This window comes from Odocoileus virginianus, chromosome 12, assembly GCF_023699985.2.
Source record: "Odocoileus virginianus isolate 20LAN1187 ecotype Illinois chromosome 12, Ovbor_1.2, whole genome shotgun sequence".
NCBI lineage: Eukaryota > Metazoa > Chordata > Mammalia > Artiodactyla > Cervidae > Odocoileus > Odocoileus virginianus.
The window spans coordinates 49772385-49793536 of NC_069685.1; the positions used below are offsets into that span (position 1 = coordinate 49772385).

Below are 21152 nucleotides of genomic sequence, written 5' to 3' on the forward strand. Positions count from 1 at the left end.
GAGGCTCAAAAGTCTCTCCTCTGTCCAATCACCCCGGGTAATAATGGAATCTGGGGAAGCTGATATTTCCTGCTTCATTATCAGGCCCAGGTGCAGAGAAGGCCCTTACCCACCTGTGGGAATTTCACCTGTCAAGGCTCAGGGAGAATATTTTAAATTGTGGCAAGTGAACTTAAAATGAGCCAGTTCAGAGCCTCCATCTGCACCCAGGTCTACAGCTCACAGATGTTTGGGCAGGAAGTCTTACACCTTCTGAGGAAGACGCCTCCTCCAAGGAGCCCTCCAGGTTCATTCCAGGCTACTGGAAGCACTTCTGCCTTTCCTGCCTGCAGCACCAACTTTCTCCGGGAGCCCAGATCCCCCCTGTCCAAGGAGGCCCAGTGTTGAGGGGATTCCAGCACATGGCCTGGCAGGAGGCCCACTGCCCTTTCACACCACTCATGCTGGGTCAGACTGGGGAGGAGCCTATGGGAGGTTCAGAGCAGAGGTTCTGGGGCCCTAGGGAGGCTGAGAAGTGGGGTCTCTGCTAGACCACGGCTGCCAGGGAGCCCTGAGGCACTCTCTCTGGGGTCACCGAGTGCCCGAGGACATTTATCACACCAGCGCAGTCTGCCAGAACAGGAAATGTCCTCTGGCTTCCTCTGCCCCCACCCCCGCCTGACACCCCGGCCAACAGCCCAGCTAGGCTTCGGGAGGTGGGGAGAGCCAGGCCTCTCCCCCTGCCCAAGAATAGGCAGAACTCTAAGCCACCCCCATCCCAAGACAGGACTTCTTCCTTTGAGTGCCCCTGGGTGGAGGAGGGATGGCAGGGCAACCTGTCAGCTCCATGCATCCCATACCCCCAGACAGTATTGCCTCTTCAGGACGTCAGGACGGGAGCCCTCAAGCCCTCCCGCTCCTGTGCACCTCTCTCCACTCATCACCCTCTCTGGGACTCTCCTCCAAGTGACTTGACAGGAGGGCCAGCTCTCAAAGGACCGATTTTGTGCCAAAGGCCCTCTCTTGTGTCCACCACCCCTAATTGCATTTCCAGGCCTCCAGCCCCTCAAAGCCAAGGCCTGCCTCTCAGGCGTCCTGTGAGTCTGCTCCCGATGAGCCGGGCACAGACTTCCTCCCTCCCAGGCCTCCCTGGGGACACGCAGGGCAGTGGCAGGCTCTCCCCCCCACCACACCCCAGCCAGCCGGGGTGGGGGCCCACATCCGGGCAGGCCCCCAGGGGCTCCGTTGCCTGGTTCATGAGGAAGCCTGCAGCCCGGCCCCCCTAGCCGACCCCTGACAGGGTGGCGTGGGAGGAAAAATCTTCCAGCCATCTGCTCAGCTGCTGGGTTTCCGGACGGGGCGGAGCCGGGGGACGCCAGGAGGACTTGCTCTCCTGGGGAAGTGCCCCTTGCCCCCGTGGTCAGGAAGGACGCTGGACTGAGCGGCCCAGCAGTGACCACTGGGACCCCAGAGTCCCCACCGGAGAATGCTGGGCGTCCAGGTTTCTGGGCCCAAGGCAGTGGGTGTCCAGCTGCGGTTTGGACCTGCCCAGTCCCCGAGGGACCTCAGGCCCTGGAAGCCGGGGAGCTGGGGCACAGGGCTCCTGGGTCCAATTAGGCCTGACTCAGTGAGTGACCCTAGCTGAGTCACTTCCCCTGGGCAGCCTGCTGGCCTCAGTTTCCTCAGGAGAGCGGGTAGCTGGAAACAGGGTCTGGCTGGGAACAAGCAACTTGTATTACACCTCTGGACTCTCCAAGGCAGGCTTCTTTCATCTGCCAGATGGAAGCAGCTTCCTGTTCTGCCCCGCCAAAGATGCTGAACACCCCAGGGACCATTTTCCCAGGAAACCTGGCAATTAAGTGCCAGCCTTACTCTCAGGCATTAACAGCAGTAGCTCTTATTAAGCACTGACTGCATGCCAGGCACTGTGCCTGCCTCTTCTCAAAACAACCCTATTAGTGCTTGCATTCATAGACCAGGAAATCCACAGCTCAGAGAGGTTAAGGGACAAGCCCAAGGTCACACAGCCATAGCACTTATACTCAGCACAGTGAGCCCCGACTCTGTGCCAGGCTCATATCCTTCACATATGAACTCACATATAGGATCATATACCCAAGAGAAGCTGGAACCCCCATTGGGCAGTTGAGGTCCAGAGAGGTCAGGTAACTTGTCCAAGGCTTCACAGCTAGAAGCTGGCAAAGCTCAGATCTGGTTCCAAAACCTATGCTGCTACTGGGAGAAGCAAGAACTGAACAGCGAAGTCCTCTCATTTGAATAACAATGACAACAATAACAACAACAGTGTCTATTATTAATTGAGTGCCAAGGCCAGCACTGAGTGCTTTATGTGCTCTGTCTCTCCCACTCAGGGTGGGCAGTGCAGGGGACGGGCAGCTGGAAGGCCCCTCCAAGTGCCTCCAACACTGCCCCCTCTGCCCTCGAGGAAGCTCTATCCAGGAGGTGGCATGGCTAGACCCAGACACCCAACGGCGCCTACAGGCTGAAGTGCTGCAGGGCTCCCCAGCACCTGCCAGGCCCAGGCTACTGCTATATTGGAGTAGTTCTACAGAAACGAATTTGTACTAGAATTTGTGTTACTGAAGAAGGATCAAGCCCAGGATTCAGAAGAATGGGGGAGGGGAAGGAGAAGGAAAACAAGCAAAGCTAATACCCACAACAAACAAGATAACAACAATCTCTTCCTTATTACTATTCATCCTCCTGACCAAGCCATTCTAAACACTTCATGAATTCACTCATTTATGGTTCCAATGACCCTAAAGAAGTAGGTACTAATATCACACCCATTTGACAGATGAAGAAACTGAGGTGGGGGGGGGGGTTATTAAGCAAGGCCATAGAGCTGGGAATCACCAACATCTCACCCTGTCCAAGAACTCCAGAATTCTTCTCCCAGAACTCAGGAAACCTCAGAGCTGCTCGTGCAGGTGGTGCTCAAGGGATGCTGATGAACAAAGATTCCACAGCCAGTAACAATAACACTAATGATGGTAATGAGGAAAACCACCACCACCTGTAAGTGAACCTTTCCTGCCAGGCTCATTATGTGCCTACCACAAACCTATTATTACCTCGTTTCACACAGGGGGAGACCGAGGCTCACAAGTGTCACTTGCCCATGCCCTCGGCTGGGAAAAAGCAGTGGAGGTATGGAACCTAAGCTTCCACGACCCTCCTCCGTCACTACTGAGCCCCCGAAGGAACTCAGACGCCAGAAGCTGATGCTTTAGTCCAGCCCCTTCCCAGCTGGCTCCTCCACGGCCCACAGAGACTCACACGAGTTCTAGGAATGTTCACCCTTTGGCTCCAAAGGATTTTCCCTCCCAGAGGGGGGTTGTGGGAAAAAGCTCAGAAAAAGTGTATTAAAAACCCATCCAACTTCCCCAACGGGCCCTGGCCTCTCATCTGCTGACCCCAGCCTGACAAGGGGCCTCAGTCCGCTCTCCCCCCACTACGGCTGGGTCTCTGGGCCCCAGGGGGCCTCCAGCGCTGTTTCCGCTCTGGCAGCCAGGTCAGTGATGGGAAATTCAGACACAACTCGCACCCACAACTCTGGAGATGCATGTGCCCACCGCCCTGGCAGGGGTCCTAGGGATTGGACTGTAAATGGGAATGGACTGGCTGCCCCAGCTGAGCAGGGCAGCTGCTGGGTGTCGAAGGAATCTCATCTCCCAGGGCAGATCTCTGCCTCTCCTGCTCCCAAAGCTGGTCCTTAGCCCTCCAGACTTCGTTTTGCCAGGCCCTCTGTTCAGAAACCCCCTCCTGGAGCCCAATTTCACTTCCTCCCACTCAGTCCGGCCTGGTCATTCCCCTCCCTGGAGGCCCCCAGCTGCAGGCAGTGAACTCCTTACCTACATCATTGTGGCCCGGGAATGGGGAAGAGAAACAGGAGAATGAGGAAACTCAAGAAAAAAAAGTGGAATGGCAGGCAGGCCCCCCTCCCCAGTTCCTCAAATGCAGTCCCCACTGCCCCCAAAACCCCCAAGAACAGAATGAGGGGAGGGAGGGGATTTCTGCACCAGGCATTAAGGGCCTCTGAAATACCTTCCAGCCCTGATGACCTATTAGGCCAATGACTTGTGTCCCTGTTTATTTTGGGTGGAAGGATTCCCCTGGAGCCCCATGTCCAGGGTGGGAAGGTACCAGTCCAAAGAGAACTGAGCTCTGGAAGCCCTAACCCTTTTGAACCCCCAGATTCTGCAGCATGGGGGCGCCTGGGCCACCCCACCTCCCTGAGGTAAAGAATAATGGGGAGAGGGGTTTCTGGACTGCTGGGGGTGGGGGGGCGGTGAGTACTAGCCCCTTAGCCACATGGCCTCGCCTGGGAGAGTAGGGAGAGGCCTGTGCCCCACTCCAAGAGGACGCTTCCATTCTCTCGGGCTCAGTTTGACTACTTTCACTTTCAAGGTATCAAAGCAGTGACCCCTCAAACCCTCCTCTCTAGGTACAAATTGACTGGCTGGGCTACATTAAGAGGCAGCTGGGAGTATCAGCCAAACCCTTTCCCAGCGCCTCCCCCACTGCCTCAGCTACCCCCACTACATCCCCAACACGTGTGTGGGTGTCGGCTGGGAGGGTGTCGCAGGAGCTGGGGGACGGTCACCCCTGAACACCCCCACCAGAGTGAGCAGCAGGACAATATTTTAGGCAGTTGCGGGAGTGCGCAGGCACTGGGCAGAACGGGACACGGGGCCTCCCCGTCCCCCATTGAAGCCCTTCCAGCCCCGGAGGAGGGAAGCTCTGGGAAAGGCGTGCTTACCTGAGAGAGACGGGGTCCGGGCCCGGCCGGCCCATGGCGTCGCGCGCCCCCGGCCCCCCGAAATCCCGAGGGGGCGGGCGGGCCCCCGCCCCGGGCGCGTTCTCTCCCGCGCGCCGGCTCTTGGCTCGCGGCTCGCTCGAGCGGGGCTCAGGCAGGAAACCCGGGCTCGGAAAATGGCCAGCGCCTCATCATTTCCGCCGCCAGCGCTTGACAGTTGCGGGAGGATGCGCCTCCCGGCCGCCACCGGGGAAACTTTGCTGTCGCCGACGTCGCCACCGCGGGCCGCGACAGTCCGGGCGGGCAGCCGGGCGGAGGCGGTGGCCCGAGCCCATGCCGCCCCGCGCCGTTATGTAAAGAGGAACCGGCTGTGCTAGCAGAGCCCGGCGGGGGAGGGCGGCTACGAGAGGGGCGGGGCCGGGGCGGGGCCTGGCCACGCTAAGCCCCGCCCCCAGTCCGCCCGCGAGCCGGACTTGGCCGGAGGCAAGGGGGGAGGGGAAAACAGGGCTTGAGGGGCGGGGCTGGTCCTTGCCCCGCCCACCAGCCCGGTTTCTCCTCAACTGACCGAGTTCTGGGGTCTCAATCGCAAGCCCGGAGAGGCGGGCCCTTGTTAAACCACGCCCACAGCTCGCCCACCCGATGGCGAATCGCAAAGCCTAAAGAAGGGAATGAACGGCCGGAGGGGCGGGGAAACCCTGGCCCCACCCAGTGAGCGCCAGCGACCACCACGCGAGCCTCCACGCTATGGGGGCGGGGTTGGATGAAGGAAAGGCGGGGTCTGAAGGCGGGGCCAGGCCAAGGCTCCTGGCCTCGAGGGGGCGCGACCCTGCCGACTCCCTCCTGTCGGGCCTTATCTGCGCGCGCCGGGCCGGTCAGTGCAATAGCGACCGCAGCTTTCATCATCACCCGGGGAAGGATCCCAACCCCGCCCAGCCCCGACTATCCTCAACTCTACTGAGCCGACCCCCCATAGCGCCACCCTCAGCTCTGCCCCTGTCGTAACCCATGGCCCTGTAGACGGGCCTCTATGGGCCCATCCATTTCCCAACTCCAGGAGGGCATCCTTCTCCAGGAAGCCCTCCTGAATCGCTGGCTCCCATGGCCTCTGGGCCTCCCTCTCTGCTCTTCCCGGGGCTACTTTCATTTTATCTGAGCCATAAGTGGGATGTGGTTCACAGTGGGGTCTGCACTAGCCTGAGGGGGAGCATACTACACCCAGCCAGTCCTTCCTCTAACACATGGGAGGGAGGGGAGAGAGGAATGTCTGCTCTTCTCTCCCTCCCACAGCAGGAAACAAGTCGCTCACACCCCCAGCTTGCAGGGGCCACATGGACTCTTTCCAGACAACACCCTCTTCCATTCCCCTGCCTCCCCCTCTTACTAACCTTGGGCAAATGACTTGACTTCTCCACACCTCAATTTCCTCATCTATGAAATGGAAATAATAAGAGTACACATAACCCAGAGTTGTTGTGAGAATTAAATGAGTTAATGCATTAAAGCACTTAGCAAGGGGCTTTGCCCAAGGGGAAACACTGCTAGTGTTTGTTCAACAATCAGGCCTGAGTCCTGCCGTTGGTGCTACAGGAAGGGGTTCCCCCAGAAGATGGGGATTTCCAGATTTCAACAGATGGCGGAAGGGGGACTGTCTGCTGTAGGATCCTTAGAGTTCAATAACCTTGAAGGAACTGGCCACAGACGTGTGCTTTCCATAAATATGTATGTCAGGCATTGTTCAGAGTGCTGGGGACACAGCACTGAATGAGACAGACAAATATCCCTGCCTTCATGGGCATCCCTTGTCCTCAGCTGACATTCTGATGAGGGGACATGGAACATGAATAAATAGAAAGTGGGATAATGTATTATGAAGATGACAAAACAGTAACAGGATGGAGAGTGCTTCCCAGGCTCTCTGAGACTGTATGCTTGGAGGACCTTCTAAGGAACTAATATTTGGGATGAGACCACCCCTCTCCTCCACCTCACAACAAGAAGGATCGAGGCATGATAAAGAACAATAACTGGAAAGATCCTGAAGTTGGAATAAACTTGATGTATTCAAGGGAAGTCAAGAAAGCAGTGGTGATGCCTGGACTGACAGGTGGGACAAGATGAAGGAGGCCCCTCGCATGGAGACTTAAAGGTCCTGGTGGCAGGTCTGGGAATTATCCTGGGAGCAATAGAGCCATGGAGGGTTTTGCACAGAAGGACCTGTTGCATTTGAGCTGCCAAGTTTGCAGCTGGCAACCCATAAGGAGGTGCCCCAGTAATGTTCACACAGCAGCTGATGATGTGGGACAAAGGGAGTAAGTCGTCAGGGAAGCCTAACCCGATCACCCCGTATTATTATCTCTTTCTCACATCTGGGGAGTCTGAGGTCCACAGAGAGCAATTACTCGCCTGCAGTCACACGGCTGTTGATGGCACCAACAGAACGGCCAGGTACACAGCAGTTGTCAAATGGTTGCTGAAATCTGCCAGCCGCAAGCACTTTCCCTCTCACGGCAGCTTTGCTGACTTAAATGGAGACTTGTGGTTCTTCCCCTTTTTAATCACAGTGCAAGCCTTCCCTCGCGCCAGATTTCTCTGAGGCCCCAAGTGGTTTCCTTTCTCGTTTAATTTCTTCTCGCCACGCGTCCCCTCCAGAGTCCAGTTTCTTGTTTCAGTGCTCTCCGCGGCTGAGACTTCTCACTTCGTTTTTGTTTTTCCTTAGAAAGGCAAAGGGTTTTCAGAGAATACCCCTCCACCGCCTTGCCCTAGATTTCAGAGCATCACGGCTCAGAGCAGCGATTTCATCTCCGCGGGCAGGCTGGCCGGCCTAGGCTCCTCCCACTTCACAGGTCACTGGGGCCCAAAGGGAGTAAGAGGTTTATTCGAATTCCCCGGAAACAAAGCGGTCTTGGGGGGGAGCCGACCGCCCTTCCTTCTGACGGTGAAAATGCTGAGCCGGAGCGCACCTACTGCCTGCCAAGTTTCGGGGCTCGGATACCCTCAGGATTAACAACAGTAACAGAAGAGTAGTCGATAACTATTAGTCAATACTTAATCGGACCATTGATAGTGAATTAACAACTGATATTAATAACAAAATTTAACCAGCACGGGGTTAATAGTAAAAGGATCTATAACAATAAACATAACAATGTAATAACAATTATGAAGTCTAACTAATAATACACTGCTAACTATTACAAGATTAATTGCAAATATAAAATAGCAATAGGATATTAGTAGTTACAATAAGTATAATAATAACAGGTCTAGGATTAATAGTATTAATGGTAGCTTATATTAATAATAATAATGGGGGAGCGTCCTTGGTGGCTCAGTGTTAAAGAATCTGCTTGCCAATGCTGGACACACCCATTAGATCCCTGATCCAGGAAGATCCCACATGCCATGAAGCAACTAATCCCATGGCCACAACTCCTGAGCCTGTGTCTGGAGGCCGGGAACTGCATCTGCGCAAGAAACCACCCTGCACTGCAACTAGGGAGGAGCCGCGCTTGCCACGACCAGAAAAAAACTCGCGCATCAACAAAGACCCACCCAGCACGGCCAAAAATAAACGAAATTATAAAGAAAATAATGGTGATAGGATTAATAATCATAAACATAAAACAATAGGATAGTAATAAGATTAATAATAAATGTAATATTGTCATGTCAACAGTTCTAGGACTAACAATAACTGCACTTAATAAGTAGATTACATATTAATAAGTATAAAAATAAGTCTAGAATTAATAGGTATAAATACACATATAACATACTATAATTATAATAACAAATGATCTAGGATTAATTATATATAACATGATTAACAGGTTTTTCTTGTTTGCTTTTAGTTCTAACAGTTTATTGCTACCAACCCATCTTCCTCCACCCTCCTCATGCATGTGTGCTCTGTCATGTAACTCCGTGGACTGCAGCCTGTCAGGCTCCTCGGTCCATGGACTTTTCCAGGCAAGAGTACTGGAGTGGGTTGCCATTTCCTTCTCCCATGGTTAACAGCTTTTGAGGCTTGTTTCATGACACATATTGCTCTCTACCAGTGCCAACAAATGGAACTTTCTGTGGTGATGGAAATGTTTTATCTGTGCTGTCCAGTATGGTCACCACATGAGGCTACCACTATCTGAAATGTGGCTAGTGTCACTGAAGAAATGAATCTGTAACTTTTTTTAATGTTAATGAATTAACTGCAAGGACATCCGACCAGTCAATCCTAAAGGAAATCAGTCCTGAATATTCATTAGAAGGACTGATGATGAAGCTGAAACTCCAATACTTTGGCTACCTGATGCGAAGTACTAACTCATTAGAAAAGACCCTGATGCTGGGAAGGATTGAAGGCAGGAGGAGAAGCAGATGACAGAGGATGAGATGGTTGGGTGGCATCACCACCTCTATGGAAGTAAGTTTGAGCAAGCTCCGGGAGTTGGTGATGGACAGGGAAGTCTGGCGTGCTGCAGTCCATGGGGTCGCAGAGGTGGACATGACTGAGCGACTGAACTGAACTGAATGAATTAAAATTTAAATAGCCACACGTGTGAGTGGCTACTGTACTAGCTCTGAACATTTCATATCTTAACTCTCACATCAGCCCTAGAGTAAGTACTATTATTATTATTAACTTTATTTTATGATGAAGAAACTGAAGAACTGAAAAGTTAAATCACTGACCCTCATCAGAGTTTCTCCCCACTTCTAGGGCAGGAAGCCATTGTTTGGGGGAAGCCCATAATTAAGAATAAAGGCTCTAGGGGGTCACTCAGATAGATTTAGAATTTAGAGTTCAGCGTCTGCTTAGCTGTGGGATCACTTAGCCTCTAAGCCTCAGTTTCTTCATCTGTAAAATGGAAACAATTACAGGGCGGATCTCATTAGGTTGTGGGGGAGAATTTGATGCATTAAGAGCTTGAGAGATTGGTTGGCACTTCCACATAGCATGTGCTCAATGTGCTGTGCTGTGCTTAGTTGCTCAGACATATCTGACTTTTTGCGACCCCATGGACTGTAGCCTGCCAGGCTCCTCTGTCCATGGGGATTCTCTAGGCAAGAATACTCGGATGGGTTGCCATGTCCTCCTCCAGGGGATCTTCCCAACCCAGGGACCAAACCCAGGTCTCCGCATTGCAGGCGAATTCTTTACCAGCTGAGCCACCAGGGAAGCCCAGGAATAGTGGAGTGGGTAGCCTATCCCTTCTCCAGGGTATCTTCCCAACCCAGGAATCGAACCAGGGTCTCCTGCACTGCAGGCGGATTCTTTACCAGTTGAGCCACCAGGGAAGCCCAATAGTGTTACTTGTAACCTATAATGGGATGTAAGTCAAATGTCCCTCACAGGCTGTGAAGAGTAGTGGCCACAGAGACAAGCCCTGCAGGTGACAGACCCTCACACCCAATTTACACATGAGATCACCAAAGTCTGAGAGTCAAGACTGTTGTCCAGCCTTGGTGTAAACATCTGTAAAACGTGTGCTTCTGCAGAACTGTCCCCTTCCTACTGAGCACAAAGTCTGAGCTGCAGATGGGGAAGAGGCCTGAGTGGCTGGCTACTCCCTAGTTGGGTAGTGAATGGTGCAATTGCATGAATGTGTATATGCCCCCACTTTCAGGCTGAAATCCTAACCTCCCCCAAGCAAATTGTGTTAGGAGGTGGGGCCTTTAGAGGTGATTAGATGTGGAGAACAGAGACCATATGAATGGGATCAGTGCCCCTGTAGAGACCCAGCAGAGAGCCATCTCTGCTTCTGCCATATGAGCTTACAGCTGGAAAACACCACTTTTGAATCAGAAACCTGTCTCTCACCAGTCACTAGAAATAAATGACTGTAGTTTATAAGGCACTCAATTTATGGTATTTTGTTATAGCAGCCTGAACAAACACTGGTACCAAGAAGCAGGGGTTCTGCTATAACCAATACCTAAAAATGTGCAAGCAGCTTTGGAATTGGGTGATTGGTAGACACTGAAAGAGTTTGCAGGTGCGTGCTAGGAAAAGCCTACACTGCCTGGGAACCCACTATTAAGGGCGATTCTGATGAGGACCTAGAAAGAAGTTTGCTGCCGAGACCCGTCCAAGACACTGGAAGAATGACCCCACAGGCATTTTGGAGCTCATCAGGGCTGTCCTCTCATCACAGGCCCAGAGGGCAAGGGATTGGGTGGGAGGAGGATTTCAGAGGAGGGGCCTCCCCTGCAGGACTCTGCTCTCTGCACAAGGTGGATGGACCCATGCCGCTCCACAGGGCTCTAGCAGCCGCACTGCAACCTGCCAAGCTGTGTGTGTGGTGGGTGGGAGTTGGGGGGACAGCGGGCGTGACTGCCTCTACCAGGACATCGGAGGAGCTGCAGGAGCACCATCTAGCCAGAGGGCCACCAGGCGTGTAGAGCCACCTGTGTGAGGTTCCAGTCCAGGAGCGCCTGGCAAAGCGATGGGAGCAACACAGAGTCTTGGGGCCCAGCTCCTGCCCAGCAAAGCTTTCAGGGGCAAGAAAGCCACCTTGTCTGTCCAGAAGGCACCCCTCCCCACACACACAGACCCAGGATGCCTGGAAGGTAGAGCATCTAGCCAAAGAGGATTATTTTGGAGCCTTAAGGTTTTGGACTTGCTGGGGACCTTTCTTTCCTATTTCTCTGTTTTGGAATGGGAGTGTCTGTCCTGTGCCTGTCTCCCACTGTATCTTTTTCAATATTTATTTGTTAATTAATTTGGCTATACCAAGTCTTATTTGTGGCATGTGGTATTTATTAATAATTCCCTGACCAGGGACTGAACCCATGCACCCTGCATTGGGAGAACAAAGTCTTAACCACTGGACGACCAGGGAAGTACCCAGCACTGTATCTTGAAAACACATAACAGGTTTGATTTCACAGCTGGAAAGGAACTTGCCTCAAAATGAATTGTACTTCGAGTTTCACTCATAACGTTTAGGTGAGACTTTGGGCTATAGACTTTTGGGTTGATGTTGGAAGGAGTTAAGACTTTGGGAGCTCTTGAACACATTTTGCATGTGTGAAGGACATGCATTTGGGGAAACCAGGAATGGAATGCAATGGACTGAATGTTCATGTCCCTCCAAAATTGACTAAGAAAGCTGGTGCTGGAGTTCTCCAGGTCTGGGTTTTTAATCTCAGCACTACATGTTACCTCTAGCAAGAGATTCCCATTTTCTGAGCCTTAGTGTCCCCAGTCTGTAAAATGGGCATAATAGTAGTGGGTAAAGGAAAGTGAAATTACGTACGGAGTTTTAGTCCCTAGTGGGTACCCAGTGAATGCTCTGTATCTGATTGTTATCAAAGGATAATCGGACCACACGGAGCTCCTCACTGTTCCTCAAATATACCATCATGTTGCCCCTTCGGAGCCTCTGCACTGGCTATTTCCTCTGCCCAGAATGTCCTTCTACCAGATGTTTCCATCCCTCAATTCATTCACTCCCTGGAGGTCCCTGCCCACCAAACCTAGGACAGGCCCCTCCCCACTGCCGTCATGCTCTATCTCTGCCCTGCTGCTTTGTCTCCCAGCACCTCATGAGGACACTCAAACAGCTTTACTGGCTGGCCCACATGGTGAGGAACTGAGGCCTCCTGCCCAGAGGCAGAAAAAAACAGAGACCCCCAGGCAACAGCCATGTGAATACACTATTTTTGGGGGGCAGGGGGAGGATCTGGCTTTCTCTTTAGTTCTTATCAAACTGTGGGGTTCGCCGTTACAAAGAAGGCACTTAGATGGGAGGGTCACCCGAGTCAGACCAACTTTGTCCTCCCTCCCACCCCCTGAGTACACCATTTTGGAAACAGATCCTCCAACCCCAAGTCAAGCCTTCACATGAAGGGAGCTCAAGCCCCTGTTTTGACTATAATCTCATGAAAGATCCTGAGCCAGACACACTTGGCTAAACAGCTCCGAAATTCTTGTAATCATATGAAATAATAAATGTTTACCATTTCAAGCCACTAAGTTGGGCAATAATTTAATACATAGCAATAGTAAACGAATACAGAGCTCAAGACAGCTCTAGGGTTGTCCAGCCACCATGATCCCCACCCATCAGTGTCCAGCTGACTCTGGGAGGTTCAGGAAAGGGTATCCCTGGCCAGAAAAGAATTATGCAACTGGCTTCTTCCTCTTTCCTCCTGAGCTGTCAGAACTCAGGGCTAGATTCCTGGGCTGGGGTCTAATCTGCTGAGCCCAGGTGCTTGATGCCTTCTACACCCTCTGCTTCCTTCCCAAAGATTTACTTCCCTTTTCAGTCCTGCCAGTGCCTTCCAGACTAAGATTGCTCCAAGTCCTTGTCTAAAAAAAGGATGAGCAGTTTTTATAATCTGGACTCCATTTCCGGAAGTGCGTGTCCAGCTGAGACCATCACAGGCAATATTTTATCCCCCCACCCCCCTCCCCACTGTGAATGGTGTGCTATGAATTTCCCTATTTTTCAGATGATGAATCTGAGGCATAAGGCAGTGAAAAAAAAAAAAAAGCCACACAACTGGCAAGTGATTGAAGCATCTGGACTAGATTCAGGTCTATCTGATTGAAGAACCTCAGCTCTTAACTGCTTATGCTACCCAAGTAATAATAACAGTGACAGTAAAAACAGAATGAACTATTATGACAGCATTATGTGCCAGGCACCATTTTGAAGGCTTTCTATGAATTGAATGATTTAATCTTCCCAGCAAACCGTATGGAGAGAATGTTTCCCTCCCTTTGACAGAGGAGGAAACTGAGGGACAGAGAGGCGAAGGACCCTAGCCGGTAAGTGGCCCTTCACTGATTGACACTCAGGCTGCAGAATTCAGACCTTGACCAAAATCGTCAGCGCCGGCTGTGCGACCCACGTCCACCCCAAGGGTCCCCAGCCCAGCCCAGCCCAGCCCAGCCCAGCCCAGGGACTTGTGAGCCGCCCCCTCTTCCGCCCGGGGAATCTGGTTTCTGAGGGGAAGTGACTCAGTGGCCTGAGGCCGCGCAGATAATTATTCACTTCCAATCCCGGTAATTAAAGGTCCTAATGGCTCCGCAGAGGACTTACAACCTAGTTACTCCAGCGATCCCCACCCCTGCCCGGGGATCAGCGTGGGGCGCCGGAACTTCCCCGGCGCGAGCTTGGCCGGACTCCCAGGCGGCGGCCCTGAGGGCAGCAGCGCGTTTGCGCGAGGCTCTGGCGCCCCCTGGTGGCCTGGATGGTGGCGGGCGCGCCGCAATCCACCTCCTGCACCCTATCTCCCAAGAGTCGCTCTTGGATGCCCCCCAAGCCTTCCCGGAAGGCTCCCAGGCCTCAGTTTTGATGCCTCCAATCCACTGTCAAATGGCCACGAAGGTCTAGAGCACGGATGTGGGGCATAGTTTAATTTGTGGCTTCTTCCTTTAGTGCTGGGTCACTCTGGGCAAGTGACTTGTGCTCACTGAGCCTCCGTTTCCTCATCTGTAAAATGCAGATAAAGCATGAACCTACCTCACAGGATTGTATTGAAAACTAAGTAAAATAATTAATGTAGACGTTCCTGCCACACAATAGGTGCTCAATACATGCAATTATTATTATTATTCATTTCCAAGGCACAAACCTGATTATGTGTCATGTTTGTTCCCTGCTCTAAACCCTCGATGGCTCCTGTTACCTTCTGAATAAAATTCAAGCACCTCAGCCTGACATCCCAAGCCTCTTCTCATTCCTGACGACCTCCTCTCACTACAATATCTATCAAACTCCAGACTCTCTGGCCATACCAGACTTCTTTCTGTCTCCTGCTTCATGTTTTCAGACCTTTGCCCATACTATTTTCACTGCCTACCGTTCCCTTTCCCTTTCCTCTGCTTGGCAAACTCATATATATGTATCCTTCAAAATCACCTGAAAAAACAAATAAACTACCCCCCAAAGGAGAATTCTCTGGTGCCTTCCATTGCAGGGGGCATGGGTTCTATTCCTAGTTGGGGAATTAAGATCCTGCATGCTGCATGATGTGGCCAAAATGAAAACAAACCAAAGGAAACCACCTGAAATGTGACCTCTGTCCGAAGTTAACTCTGGTTCCCTGGGACACTGTGACTTCTGGCCTCTCTTTGGCTTCCTCTGTATCAAGCCTCTGAGACAGAGAAGTCTTCTCCGTTAAGTTGCAATCTCATTCATTTGTCTGTGTACCTTCCAGGCTTTGAGCTCCTGGGGCGTGAGGCTGGTGTTTTGCTTATCTCTGAATCTCTGGTTTGCAGCTCTGACCTGGCATGTATTAGGCACTCGAAGCATGGTCTGAGATAAACAGTAGGTACATCATGATCATCGGTGGATGGTGGTTGATTCCAAAGCACAGACTTTTGATGGGAGCCTTGGTTCTGTTACCTTCATGCTGGCTTGATCTCTCTAAGCCTCGGTTTCCTCCTCTGCAAAATGTACTTGTGAAGATTCAGGGAAATTCTGTGTGTAAAGAGCTTAACACAGGACACTCAATGATGCTGATTATTATCAGCTAAACCTGTCTCAGTCCTTCCTTTACCCTGAGGAGTAGATGACTGAGAACAGCTTAATAGTCTCCTCCCCTATCTGTTAATACATTAAAAGTAGCATCAACATATTAAAGTATGAAGTGAAAGTGAAAGCCATTCAGTTGTGTCCGACTCTTTGCAACCCCATGGACAGTCCATGGGATTCTCCAGGCCAGAATACTGGAGTGGGTAGCCTTTCCCACCTTCAGGGGATCTTCCCAACCCAGGTCTCCCGCATTGCAGGTGGATTCGTTACCAGCTGAGCCACCAGGGAAGCCCAGGAATACTGGAGTGGGTAGCCTATCCCTTCTCCAGAGGATCTTCCCAACCCAGGAATCGAACCGGGGTCTCCTGCATTGCAGGTGAATTCTTTACCAGCTGAGCTACTGGGGAAGCAATTATACTCCAATACAAAATAAATCAATTAAAAATAAATTTAGAAAAGGAATGAAGTACTGACACATGCTACAGTGTGGACGACCCTTGAAGCAATAGGCTGAGTGAAAGAAGCCAGACACAAAGGATCACACTGTGATTCCATTTGGATATGATTCCATTTACATAAACTATCCAGAGTAGGTAAATCCATAGAGATAGAACACGGACTCCTGTGGTTGCCAGGGCCTGGGAGAAGAGAGAACTTGGAGAGCAACTGCTAATGGGTACTAATAGGTCTGGGTCTCCTTTCGGGGTGATGAGAATGTTCTGGAACTAGATATAGAGGTGGTGGTTGCACCACACCAAATGGACTAAGCGTCACTGTGCCATGTGCTGTGCTTAGAGTCACTTAGTCATGTCTGACTCTCTGCAACTCATGTCTGGCTCCTCTGTCCATGGGGATTCTCCAGGCAAGAATACTGCAGTGGGTTGCCATGCCCTCCTCCAGGGGATCTTCCCAACCCAGGGATCAAACTCAGGTCTCCTGCATTGCAGGTGGATTCTACACTGTCTGAGCCACCAGGGAAGCCCAAATGCCACTGAGTTGTACTTTAAGGTGGTTAATTTTATGCTATGTGAATTTCATCTCAATTTTTAAAAAGTTAAAAAAAAAAAACAAACGGTTAGCTAAAGGAGTGAGGATTTGGAGGGAGTTTGGAAATGGGCTCTTCTCATGTCCTGCCCCCAGGCTGGCTTTGACCCCAAAATGGGCTGCTCGAGGCTTCCCACCCAGGTTGCATTCCTACCCCTGACCTGGCAGAAGCTGGGGACGGTCCCACAGAGGGTGTATGAGAGCGTGGGCCACTGCACCCCGGCAGATCAGCCAGGCTGGCTCCACGATCGCGGTCAATGTGCGGTGGCCACGCGACGCCTTGCCAGCATCTGGAAAGTGAGCCTGGCCTCAGGGTGAGCCTAGAGGAGCCCCAGGAAGGTCGTCCAGCAGGGATGCTAGGTTCAAAAGTGGCCGCAAGGCAAGCAGGTCCTCTCTGGGGCGTAAGACCTTGAGATACACAGAGAGGAGCAGAGAATGGCTAGTGGGCAGGAAGAAAATGGAGTCGAGAAGTAGGAGTAAGCTTGAAGGCCTAGACTGCTGGCTAAGGAGGCTGCGGCGTCCTCTGCTCTGAGGGCTCTCAGGACCGTTTACCGTCCAGATGGAAAGGGGCTGTCTCTGGAGCCTCAGGCGGCTGCGTCACTTCCCTTCAGCATCTGGCCCTGGGCTGAGGGTGCCTGAGCGGAGTGCCTCAGGCTACTCCCCTGGCCAAGAGCTGGACTCTGGGGCCAGCGGCCTGGGGCCTCTGGTCTCTGCCTTGGCTGCTGGCTGTGTGACCTCATTCAGGTTACTTCACCGCTCTGAGGCCGCAGGAGCCGCAGGGCCGAGGAGAGGAGGGACTGAGAACAGAAGAGAGAGCGAAGTATTCGGCAATACTTTTAGACACAGCAGCAGGAAGCTGAGGGCAGAGGGCTGCAGAGAGCAGCTGAGCCTCACATCTCCATTTTCCCCAAGCCGGCCTCCCTTCGTTGCTGAGATGGTCTCCTATGATCGCCCTCAGCATGGCCGCCCGACCTCCGCTTGCCACAGTCAAGTCAGGTCCTTGCAGTCTTGGCTCAGGATGTTCCCTGGGGCTGAGCTTTCTCTCCTGTCTCTAATTACTTCTGCAGAGATAGACAGGTCAGCCCACAAGCCCAGTGAAAATCAGCTTCAGGTTTGTGTAGAACAGTCTGATAAGAGAATGACTTTTTCTGTTCGTCTGGAGCTGTGAGGACATAAGTTCAGAGCTTTCAGGCGCTACACTGCCCAAGAATGAATCTACTCAGAGCAGAGCAAAACCCAGAGACTGGGAGAAACTGAGACCTGATGATAATGGCTTTGCACCTAGATCCAGCCGTACCTGAAAGCAATTACTCTTAAGCTTCTCAGCCATGTGTCAGTTAATTATCTCTTTGGCTGAAACCTGTTTGTGTGCAGTTTTTAGCCACTTGGCAACTAAGAGAGTCCTGCTAAACACTTGTTTGTTAGTTCCCTCATGGGTCACCCATGCCTGAAATAGTTACTAGGATATGGTTCTGGGTTTTTTTGGAGCACCAGAACATTTCCTATACACCTATTTCCCCAAAGGCTCTATATTTTGATTTCCTTACCCCAAATGACACATTTCTCAGAAAAGGACTTAGTTGTTTTAAGATTTTCTATTAAAAAAAAAAGATTTTCTATTAGTCAAAGATGTTTGAACTGCCAACCAAAATTTGTGAGCAGAAGAAGATAATACCTTAATAGTTATTAAGCATTTACTATAGACTGGTACTGTTCTAAGAGCTTTATATTATTACCCAGAGGGGCAGCAAGGCATAGACTCCAATTCCAGACTGCCTGAATTAAAATCCACTTGTTCACTGTTCGAATTCAGGCAAGCTATTTCATCTTGCTTTTAAAATTTGTGAAATGGGGATGGTAAAACAGTTCCTACTTAGCATTTTCATCAGAAGCAAAACACACAGCAAGTGCTTAGTAAATTTTAGCTAGTATTCTTGAAATCCCTCATAACACCTTATAAGATGGGTCACTGTTATTTCTTCTGGTTTACAGATGAGGAAACCAAGACACAGAGAGGTGAAGTGATTTCCTAAAGGTCACACAACTTGAAAGTGGCAGAGTGGAGACTGGAATCCACTTGTGAACATTAACTCCATTAACTTCTGGCTCAAAGCATGGTCACAAATTGCTTTATGAGTCAGGCCAGTGCAAGGTCTCCCCCTAAACTTCTATAGTCCTGGATGTGGCTCGGGGACCATACCCGCCAGCCCCCCTCCCTTCAGTCCCACCCAACCAGAAAATATGTATAAATATACATATCTAAGTGGAGAAGGAAATGGCAACCCACTCCAGTATTCTTGCCTGGAAAATCCCATGGATGGAGGAGCCTGGCAGGGCTACAGTCCATGGGGTCACAGAGTAAGACATGACTGAGCAACTAACACGCACACATCAAAGGCAGTCATTTGGGCATCCTGGGAGTGGGTGTGATTTATGTCTTGGAAGGGGCTATCAGTCTGTGTTTTGCTAAGGCAGTCCTGGGACAGGCTTCTTTGAACTTGAACTGGAGGTGATGAGGAGGTTAGGAATATGGGTTTTGGAATCCAATAGACTTGGGTTGTAATATCAGCTCTGCCCCTTCCTGTTGACAGTATGCACGTCACTCCCCTCTCTGAGCCTTGGTTTGAAGATTCAACATGAGGGTCTGTGCAAAAGGAATGTGGCTCTAGGCCAGAATGCAATACATCTTAGTTATTAATAAGGAACAGGGGAAACTCAGAGAAGGTTTAAATTGCTCCTTGGGAGAAAGCATTCAGGAATTGGGGGATCTGTTTGGGGAAGGTGGGGTGAGAGGCCCCATCAATGATAGGGGGGAAGAAGAGTCGGCGATGCCACCTTTTAAGGCAGGGCTCTCAAATCCTCCCTTTGACTCCAGGGAATGAACTGGAATTTATTGGCAAGAACTCCTGGGTTGGGACTTCCCTGGTGGTCCAATAGTTAAGGATCTGCCTTGCGATGCAGGGAACACGGGTTCAATTCCTGATCGGAGAGCTAAGATCCCACGTGCCGTGGAGCAACTGAGTCTGCGCACGGCAACTACCGATGCCTGTACCACAACTAGAGTTCTCACACCATAAGGAAAGATCCCGCATGACACAACCAAGACCTGAGGCAGCCAAATAAATACATATATAAACGTTAAAAAAATAGAAAAAGAACTCCCAGGTCTCCATGCCTTTGGCAAAACTGGACCATACTCGGGACCCAGGCTCCGGGCTGGCGGGATACAGGTTTTGTCCCAACAGAGGAGTGGGCGGTTCCTGAAGTTAGAGGATCACAGCCCTTTCCATCATTCCCCCTCCCCTGTGATCCTCCCAGCGTGTGGCCTGGGCTGGCATATTTGTGGTATAGAACAATTTCAGTTCCTTCTTGGGGCTGGTTGGTCCTGCCCGTTTCTGGGGTGGGGCAGTCAGTGTGGAAGGAAACTCTGCCTCAGACCCCAGCTTGGACCACTGTCTTCCCCTACTGGCGGCGAAGTAGGGGATCAGCGGAAAGGGTTGGAAGCCCCAGATATGGATGCAAGATGGTGGGTGCCCTGGGCACCTGCCTGGGAGGACTGGTTCCAGCTGAGCCATGTCCCAGTCACCCAGCACCTTCTATGTGCCGAATGCTCTGGCGGGAGGTTGGGTGCAGCCGTGAACACAGCAGACAAAATTCTGAGACAGCATCTTCTCATGTGGCGGGTGGGTGGGAAGAGAGGTCACAGTTTACACAGAGCCATCAAACCCAGGTGCCCTGCCTGCAGCTGGCTTCTCCTGGGTCTTGTCTTCTCCCACCTCACCTCCTTTCCTCAGCCTCCTGAGAAAAGCCCACAGGCTTCCCTGGTCTCAGCTCTCCTCTCACTCTGTCTTTGCTCTAGCCACACTGGCCTCCTTGATATGTTTTCTGTTTTGCTTCTGAGCCTTTGCATTTTCTGTTCACTCTGCCAGGAATGCTGTTCCCTCTGGATATCTGCGTGGCTTGTGCCTTTATTTCCTTCAGGTCTTTACTCAAAACACCTTCTCCAGGAGGTCTCCCCTGTCTAGTTGAAATGGCAACTCCACCATCCTCATTCACAATTCATATGCTTTTTCCTCACTTCATTTTCCCCTTGGGTCCTAACCTTACCTAATGTACTGTATAAATGTTGCTTTATCTCTTCCCCTCTCTGGTAAGGGAGGGCAGGAGCCCTTGTCTGGCATTTTTAAAAAAAACAATTTATTGAGATGAAATTCACATGACATGAAATGAACCCTTTTAAAGCGAACAGTTCAGTGGCATTTAATACATTCATCATGTTGTGCAACCATCATCTCTGACTGCAAAACATTTTCATTGGCCCCAAATAAAACTCTACACCCACTAAGCAGTCAATTCCCATTCTCCCCTGCCCCTAGCCCCTGGCAACCACCCATCTGCATTCTTTTTCTATGGATGTATCTATTCTGGATATTTCATACAAATGAAATCACACAATATATTCACTCAGCATCATGTTTTTGAGATTCATCTACATTGAAGCATGCATCAGTACCCCATTCCTTTTTATGACTGTGTAATATTCCATTGTATGGATGTACCATGCATGTCTCATTTATTTACTCATCTGTTGATGGAAATTTGAGCTGTTTCCCACTTTTGGCTACTGTGAACTGTGCTGCTATGAACATGTACTTGTCTGTCTTTTTAAGTTGTATCCCTGGAGCCTCAGAAAAAGTAGTGCTCAATAAATATTGGTTGAAAGAGTGATTGGAGGAAACAAAGGCATTGGACTAAGCAGGGAGGTGTTGGGGTGGTCATGTGCCCCCCTGGAAGGGGCAATGGCTGCGTGAAGAATTGAAGCATTAGCCCTGGAAGGGGACTGGCACACGCAAAGGCCTAGAGCG

The 21152-nt window shown here is 51.1% G+C and overlaps 1 protein-coding gene across 1 annotated transcript in view; it reads right to left on the minus strand.

The window, feature by feature from the left end:
• SH2B3 (SH2B adaptor protein 3) overlaps positions 1-5127 on the minus strand; it is a 37837-nt gene extending 32710 nt beyond the window's left edge. Inside the window, exon 1 of the mRNA XM_070475180.1 lies at positions 4763-5127. The gene's annotated coding sequence lies outside the window, so the exon portion shown is untranslated. The remainder of the gene's footprint in view (positions 1-4762) is intronic.
• Positions 5128-21152: the final 16025 nt, after the last annotated feature.